This window comes from Oryza brachyantha, chromosome 10 (assembly GCF_000231095.2).
Source record: "Oryza brachyantha chromosome 10, ObraRS2, whole genome shotgun sequence".
Taxonomy (NCBI): domain Eukaryota; kingdom Viridiplantae; phylum Streptophyta; class Magnoliopsida; order Poales; family Poaceae; genus Oryza; species Oryza brachyantha.
The window spans coordinates 5,745,460-5,753,866 of NC_023172.2; positions in this window are offsets into that span (position 1 = coordinate 5,745,460).

Sequence of the window (8,407 nt, forward strand, 5' to 3'; positions counted from 1 at the left end):
ACAGAGAAAGAAACTATTTTTAATGGATTCTTGGCATTTTTCTGGATTTAATGAAACTTGAATGGACCTAAACGGAGACTAGATGAATTACTTATGAATTTTAGAAGTTTTCTGGGTTTTGTAGCTAAACAGAAAAGTACTAAATCAATTATTGCGCAATTAATGGGGCTGCTGACGTCAGCGAGGAGAGAGGAGGCTGACGGCTGACAGGTGGGGACCACCTGTCAGTGGGAGAGAGGGGAAGTGGGCAGCTGACACGCGGGCCCGGGGAGGAGAGAGAGGAAGGGAGGGCGTGGTAGCGACTGACGGGTGGGGCCCGCTCGTCAGCGAGACTGGAACAGAGAGGAGGGGAGCGGAGAGCGTGGCCGGCGGCGGGAGCTAGCGGCGGCGGGAGCGGCGGAGACGGCGAGGGCCGAGGAGAAGGGGGAGGTGGCGACGGCGATGACCGGCGACGCGAGGGCGTCGACGTCGGCGACATCGACCGGCGACAACGACCGGCGACCGAAGGGCGACGACGGCGTCGGCGAGTACTGGCGCGAGGCGACGTGCGGCGGCGCACGGCGAGGCAGGGGACACGGTGAGCGGAGGGTGGCGGCGACTGAGAAGGTGGCGATGGTGAAGGTGGTGACGAGAACGGCGACGACGAGTCGGCGCGGAGGAGGCGGAGACAGCGACGGGGTGGCGCGGCTCGGAGCGGCGACGAGCGGCGGGAGGGAAAGACGGTGACGGCCGCCGGCAGCGGGGCTTGGCGACCGTGCGACGATGGTGACGAAGGACGGAGGTGCGACGGCGACGACGACGACCAGCGTCCGGTGACAGCGCGTGGCGCGCGACCGAGCGCAGCGCACGGCGACGACGGCACGGCGGCACGGCGACGGCGGGCGGGCGCGGGGAGCGGCCATGCGGGAAGGCGCGGGTGGCGCGAGGACAGCGTGACGACGGCGGAGCTGGGCGACGGTCTGGCATGGGCTGCCGGCGACCAGCGGAGTCCGACGACGACGGCGCGGGGAGAGCTCGGCGGCGATGATGGAGGGAACGGGAGAGGGAGAGGGGAAACGCTCACCAGCGGCGACAGAGAAGGCGGCGTGTCGGCGAGGGCGAGGCGGAGGTGATGACGCAGACGCGCGGCGGCTGGCGACGCGTGGTGACGAGATCGGCCGATGGCGTCGAGACGACGGGCACGGCGGCGGGAGGGACGAAGGGGCGGCGACGACGCTCGGGTGCACACCGGCAGCGACGGAGGCCGGCGGGAGATAGGCGAGGTAGGGGCGGCAGTGGTGGCGCGGGTGGGCGGCGACGTCCGACGGCCGACGAGGAGATCGGCGGCTGGCGGCGACGGAGGGAAGCTTCGGGCGGAGAGGGGAAAAGTGGCGGCGGGGCGGCGGCGCGGGGATTTTATAGGGTGGCGGCGCCGGCTAGGGCGGAGCGGCCGGTGGAGACCGAGTCGACGACGCGGCGAACTCGGCGGCGGCGGTTGCGGCGGTGGTTGCAGCGGCGGCGCGGCGTCCGGAGGGGTCGGGGCGGAGGCGGACTCGGCCGGCGCGACGCGGCGCGGGGCGGCGAAACGGTCACTGACAGGTGGGCCCCACCTGTCAGTGGCGCGAGAAAAGAGGGAGGCAGCGCGGACTCGCGGCGCGGGCGCAACGCGGGAGCTGGGCCGGAGCAGCGGCCCAGGCGGGGGCGCGCGCGGGCGGAGGGGTGCGGCCGGCGCGACTGGGCTGGCCGAGGGGGAGTGGTGGTGGGCCGGCTCGGCTGGGCCGGCCCGGGAAGGAGGAGAGGAAAAAGAAAAAAGAAAAAAAGAAGAGGGAGGAAAATTGGACTTCGGCCCAATTTGAGAAGGACGGGAAAAAGAAAGGAAAAAGGAGGAAAAAAAAAGGAAAACCCCATTTTTGTCGAATTTTAAATTAATTTGTTTGGCCAAATTTTATACTTCTGCAATTTGAATTTAAATCCAGTTAGTTGATTTGGAACCCCGATTTAGTTAAATTACTTCCTTTTAGAGGGATTTTTCCTGAGTTAATTAAGCCAATTGTTATTTACGAATTTCTTTTACAATTTTAGGCTTGGGATGAAACTCCGGGCGTGACAAAACCACGAATAGATCAAAGCAATAACAAGTCTCAGGTACGCCATCAATCAGCTAGGCAGGAGAACGAACTAAATCGAGACAGTCCCGTTCTAGTTGATCGACGGGTTGATGAACACGAACTTACAATGAGAAGTTGACAAACCTCGTGACGAGAGCTCGCTCTGTCAAAAAGGTTGGCGATGAGCCAAAGTTGAATTGGATGAACTAATTATCTTTTTACAAAGCCACGGGATAGCCTATTTATATCCTGGAATCTAACTAACCTATTACACACATATTCTAGTTAGATATAAAGTCCTAAACAAACGCTAAGATGAAATAAAACTAAGTTACACGGACTCTGATTAGTTCTGAATCTATCTCTAAGCTTCTGGGCCTAATTGGACTCCTATCCTTGTCCGATTCAGACTCAATCGGCTGAATTCGTATCGTCTTTAGCTTATTCTCCCTGCCGATTCCCCTTCTCCTGTCCAATTCGGTCTCTAATCATGCATCAATCCATAATGGCTATTTCCCCAATATCTGGCATTAACAAAACTATTCCCTCTTTCACTAGCAATTTTAATCCATAGTTCATAAGTATTTATCGTGAAGGTTCTATCCACCATCCATGTTCTGCCAAGGATGGCTTCCCTCCATGGCTTCATAATGCTTTTCTAGATGCACCATCCCCTTGCCTCTCAAGGAAAAAGTCACAGAGTCTCAAAATAAAATCATGCATCATCCCAATTCCATCAGTTTAATTTTGTGAGTCTAGCTAAGTGTATGTCATGTCTCGGTGCTCATAATCATGAGCATCCCTATTTGTATAGTTTGATTTACACACACTACAGTAGTTCTCACCTTACCCGTGTTCCATGACTGCCCAACACATGAGCCTTGTCCCAGCACATGAGAGAATCATGGCAAAGCTTTTCAATAACCTTATTTTATTTGCAATCAAAATGAGTTTGAAATTTGGATCAAAATGTACAAAGGATGTGATAACATGCCTTTCTATAATTCCTACGAATTCGGGTCCTCACGCGAGTTGTCCACGACACTCGGATCTAACAAAAGCATGAAGGACCGATTGGAGGGGAGGTTAGGATGTTAGGGTAAAATAACAGAACCAGAACCAACCGGGTCCGCAAAGCCTCCTGCTTGTGGCCCCAAGCATGGTGCGATGAAGGAGGGACTGTGAAGGCATGGAATAGCCTGGCCAGGAGCGACCCCGGCCTACTACAAACTCCCTTGGGCATGGCCTACACCCAAGACCTAGTTCAGAGCTAGCGTAGGGCTCCCTCGATTCAGCGGTTTTCCTTAGGACCGGGCTACGTGAGGTCCCAAGTGCCCATTCGAATACCTAGCATGGGGACCCAACCAACCACCTAGGTATCCTGCCTCGGGACCTGGCCCCAGGGATCCGACCTCATGGGGACCTGGTATCTTAGGGGGCACCCGGGTACCCGACCTAGGAACCCGATCAAGTAGGCCTGACCATCGGGGAATGTAGCTACCTAGACTCCCCTCGGGACCCAATGACACAGGGCCTTGGTACCCCGAGGTCCGAGCCACCTCCTTGGTGAGTCGGTCTGGGTGCGAATTAACCGTTGGGAGGAGGGAAGGAAAGGAATGAAGGAGGTGGAAGTGGGAGGGAGGAAAGGCTATCTATCAGCGGTGAAGACGAAAGCAGGTGGTGCTAGCGAAGATGGAAGTGGGAGGAAGGAAAGGCTAGCTACCACGATTGAGAGGAGGAGGTGATGCTCCGATTGGTGGCAGGGCTGGTACGGTTGGCGTGGTGTGGCTTGAACATGGAGGTGAACATGTGACATGTGGCTATGTGCTCGACCTAGTTTCTAAGGCGACATGAGCAAGTAGAGGCGAGAGGTTCTCCTGGCCAAAGTGGAGAGGGAAGTGGGGGTCTAAGGTATGGTACAGCGTGGTGTCAAGCAGGGGTGATGCGATGCTTGGGCCGATGTTGAGGACATGAGGCGCAAGCATGACAAGTGGAGGGGATGGGGGTTTGTTGAGGTGTACAAGTAGGCGGGGAGTCGAAGACGCAATAGGAAAGGGGGAAGCGGCAGGCCACCACATTGGCTGACGCGGCGGAGTGGGCAGGGGCGACACAACAATACAGCATAGGGGGAGTAAGTGGTAGCAGGCGACGTCAGGGTGACGCTGGCATTCAGCGGTCCCGACAGGAGTTGGTGGTGGTAGGAGGTGATGTCAGAGTGAGGGGAATTGGTGGGGTCGAGGGGACAGCGTGGGCAAAGACCACCACTCACATGGCTTGGTCTCCCGGGAGTGATAGGGCTCAACGTTGCGGAATAGGTTTAGGTTATTAGGCAGCAGGGCATGGGGCATGGCAGGCGATGCGATGGCGCCGGGGAAGAGGAGATATAGAGAGAAAGAGAAAAAGGAGAGATCGAGAGAGAGGATTCTAGTTTTAAGGCTGTGGTTCTAGAACCAATTCGGCAAAGATTAAGGTTACCAACTCGGAAATATTCAGATCATTACACCTTGCCCAGATTCATATACGTTCTAATGAATGTAGACCTATATAAAACATATATATTGATAAATGGACTACGTAAACCTAGAAGGGCTTATAATATGGAACGAAGGGAGTAGAACGTTGGAAAAGGATTTGAGGGAATAACAACCAGCACTGACATTATCATGGTTCTGAACATGTGTATTGGATTGCTTAGGGACTACTAAACCCTACATTGTGAGTGGGTAGTTATAAAGTAGTCTTTGGACATATTATAAAACATATATTGGGATAAAATTGTATGGTGCTAACGGAGGAGACTAACTAACAGTGATGGTATATTGTAGAAGCTAAGCAAAAGATGATATCAAATTATAGAACGTGATATTGTAGATCGGAGACTAACACAATGGGTTCTCTCTTATATATTATAAAAAAACATGTTCAGGCTCAGACGATGAAAACGAATGCCACTAAGCAATAATTGTCCAATACACTATGAAGTTCAGATTTTGAAGTTCTTTGATTCCAGGGCAGCCAACGTTTTTCATGCCAAATTTCATTTATTTAAAAAAATATAGGATAAAACAATAAAGATATGCACTGCTACAAATTGAATTGCCATTGTACCTTGATACGGGGGAAGCCTGATCTTCTCGATGTAGGATCCAAATACATTGTGACACCTCACAAACTAGATGAACAATACAATGCACGTGCAACACACATTCACCATGAATTCGCAAAACCACATGCTTTGATGGTTGATCATTCAATCAACCACGCAAAAGTGGATCTATTTCCCCTCAATTCCCTTGAAGGAAAAGGTAGAACAATCTTTGGCAGAACTCCCAACCCATCTGTCTAGTTTGGCAGTGACGACACAACACCTAGGACTAGAACAAGAGCAAATTTTCTGCCACTTTTCTTTGGATTAAACATTGCCCCTCCTCTTGGTTGTTTGCAAAGGCAAATATAGCCAACTAGGAATCAAATACAGCACAATATGGAAACCTCTCAGCACCACAATATATTCGTTTCAGCTTTTGTGGTGAAACCACAGAGAATTTTTGTCCTATTCCCAGTCCACCACATGCATCATACCTCCTTGAATTTTGCATACAATTTGGATTCATACTCCACTAAAGTAATTTTGACCCATCTCCCATTGATTGCATATGATCCCTTGTGTAAAATAAGTAAATGAAGTGTGTCAGTGTTGGAAAGTATTGTGAACGAATAGAACCAAATAAGGGCACATATGGCGTGGTGATCCACTCAGGCATGAAACTGGCAAACCTAAGGTGGTGCAAAGTAGATGGATGAGCTGTTGTCGAGAAGTGAAGTCGAAGCAATGAAGTTAAGCTACCTAGCAAACCAAAATCAAGGCAGGGGTGTTTTTTTTTTTAATAAAAGGATGCCCTACCATGCAACCACAATTGGTTAACATTGGGATGACCAATGTTTCAAAAATCCTGATGTGGGTGAGTAAAACTTGTGCAAGATTGATCGGGATTAGGGGATTCTATTTGGTGGGAGTCAACGGATCCACACCGTTGACATTGTAGGCTATGTTGCTTCTAGAGGATCCGCATCGTTAGATATAGTTGTTTGTATTGGCATTACGTCAAGACCACTGCACATTAGTGAGCTCCACCAACTATGGGCACTAGAGGCCTACATAACTTCTGGAAGGGTAGTGCATGTAATCAACATGAGTCCCAATTGAGGACCAAAGGTAGCACTAGTAAATATCAGTGTAGTATGCTGCCTTCGTGGGGACGAAGAGCACTGGCAGTTGTTGGGTTTGGTGATGTGGAGAATGCCTGATTCAGACGGTGTTAGCTAGGTCTTCAATAGTTACTGACATGGGTCAGTGGTTGTAGGATCAAGATATCAAGTGGAGGGGGTGACTACTGAACAAGAATTGACTATTGAACTAGATAAGATTTGCAATCATAGGGTCACAAGGGCGCATAAAATGAAATAAGTAAAATTGACAAGTATTCACCGAGGTTAGAAAAATTGTCGGCTTCCTACTCCCCATTGAGGCGAGCCCAACTGCCCCTCTCGAACTGCAATGCTTCCAACCCCTTTCATCAAGGGATGAGTAGTGTAGGAGAGCCTCAATCACTATTGATAGCTCTTCAACCTCTCTGAAGGTGGTGAATTCCAACCCACTCACAAATATGTCGAGCCTCCTCCACAATCTTCTTGGAGAGGTAGCCGGCCAACTCCTCCATATAGTTTAGGATGAGACAACCTCCAAGAGTAACAAGTAGCAACCAAGATCTTGAGATAATCAAATGCCACACTAGCTGTATCAAGAATGCAATGCACTTGCCTTGGCTAAATTATCATCAAACTCCCACTAATATAGATTGAAGCTCAAATGGAGCATGAGTGAGAGTCTAGGGCTTAACTTAAATGAATGGAGTGCCAAGAGTGATTGCTTGCAGCTGGTGGGGGAGTATTTATACCCCCACAACAACATGTTGTCGTTTGGCATGAAATACACCAACTTTACCCATTTCTGGTCCGATCGACATCTATTGTTCGGTCAGATTGATCCTTACAAAAATTGGGCTATAACTCATCTATTGCGCACATTTAATGTGCCAACTAATAAGACTACCAAGTTGGGCCTGGTCAGGTCGTCCCAGATGAGAAGCTTTTGTGAACTCTCGGTTTGACCGACCATAAGTCCCTAGTCATATCGCCCCTGGCAAACTTGCAAAGAACTGTTATCTAGGCTCCCAGTTTGACCATCCACTAGCCCTGGTCAGACCAGGCTAAGATCGCCGACAAACTTTTGTTCTGGATAGTTCCGGTCTGATTGGTCACCAACAAAGAGCACAAACACGGAAGACTATGAGCCAAAAATCTAAGTGCATGTAATACCCTAAAAAATAAATAAATAATTTTTGGTTCCTGATGTTGGGTTGTTGATATAAATAACTGTTTTGTAGATATAAAGAAGATAGTGCTAAGAAATAAATTAAAAAATGTCTCTACAAGTGGGCTGAGCTATCTTGGATATATAAAAGGCTAATAAACCCACCCCACCTAAAATTAACCTAGAGGGGAGGAGACCAACTCACCCTTCCCCTCATGCCGCCACTGCTTCCCTCTCCCCCTCTCATGTACGGTGTTTTTTGTTTGCTCTCTGACATAGATCTCCGTCGTAAGAACTTGGATCGAAAAGCAAAGTAAAAAAACAGAACAAGGAGATAAGGAGTAGGAAGATGGGTTAGATCGGTGTTTCCCTATAGTCTCCTTGTGGGTTTTTCTGGAAGACCATAGGTGGTTCCACTTCGGTCACAACTAGAGGCCATGATTTTCGTCAGTGGACGTAAGTGGATGTAGTGATTTTGCTACCTCTTTAACTTGTTATTGGTTGCGTCCACGTAAGTTATAATTGCAGACTGTTACGATAACTTAAATTCTTTAGTATGTCATATACCCGGTGTTTATGTTATGGCTATTTATCTTTTATACTCCTATTGTGGTATTTAATCATCACAATGAATAAGGGAACAAGAATGTTGATTGTGTAAGTCAAGCAATTATCATACATAGACCATTTTTTCATATCATGCAATGGAAGTTATTTCACATAGCGTTGTGACCTTACTGGTACAACACTGTATGTTCCCGAGAAGGGGTACGATGAGGAAGAGCACTACATGACATGTGCATTTATTTGCATTCATAAGAAATCGATTCTGACTTCTGATGAACTATTCCCTATAGTATTTGTGAGTGAACTATGGAAGTGTTGATCTATTTATAATAATTTTCATGAGGAATTTACTATGTAACAATAGTTTGTTGAAGAATTT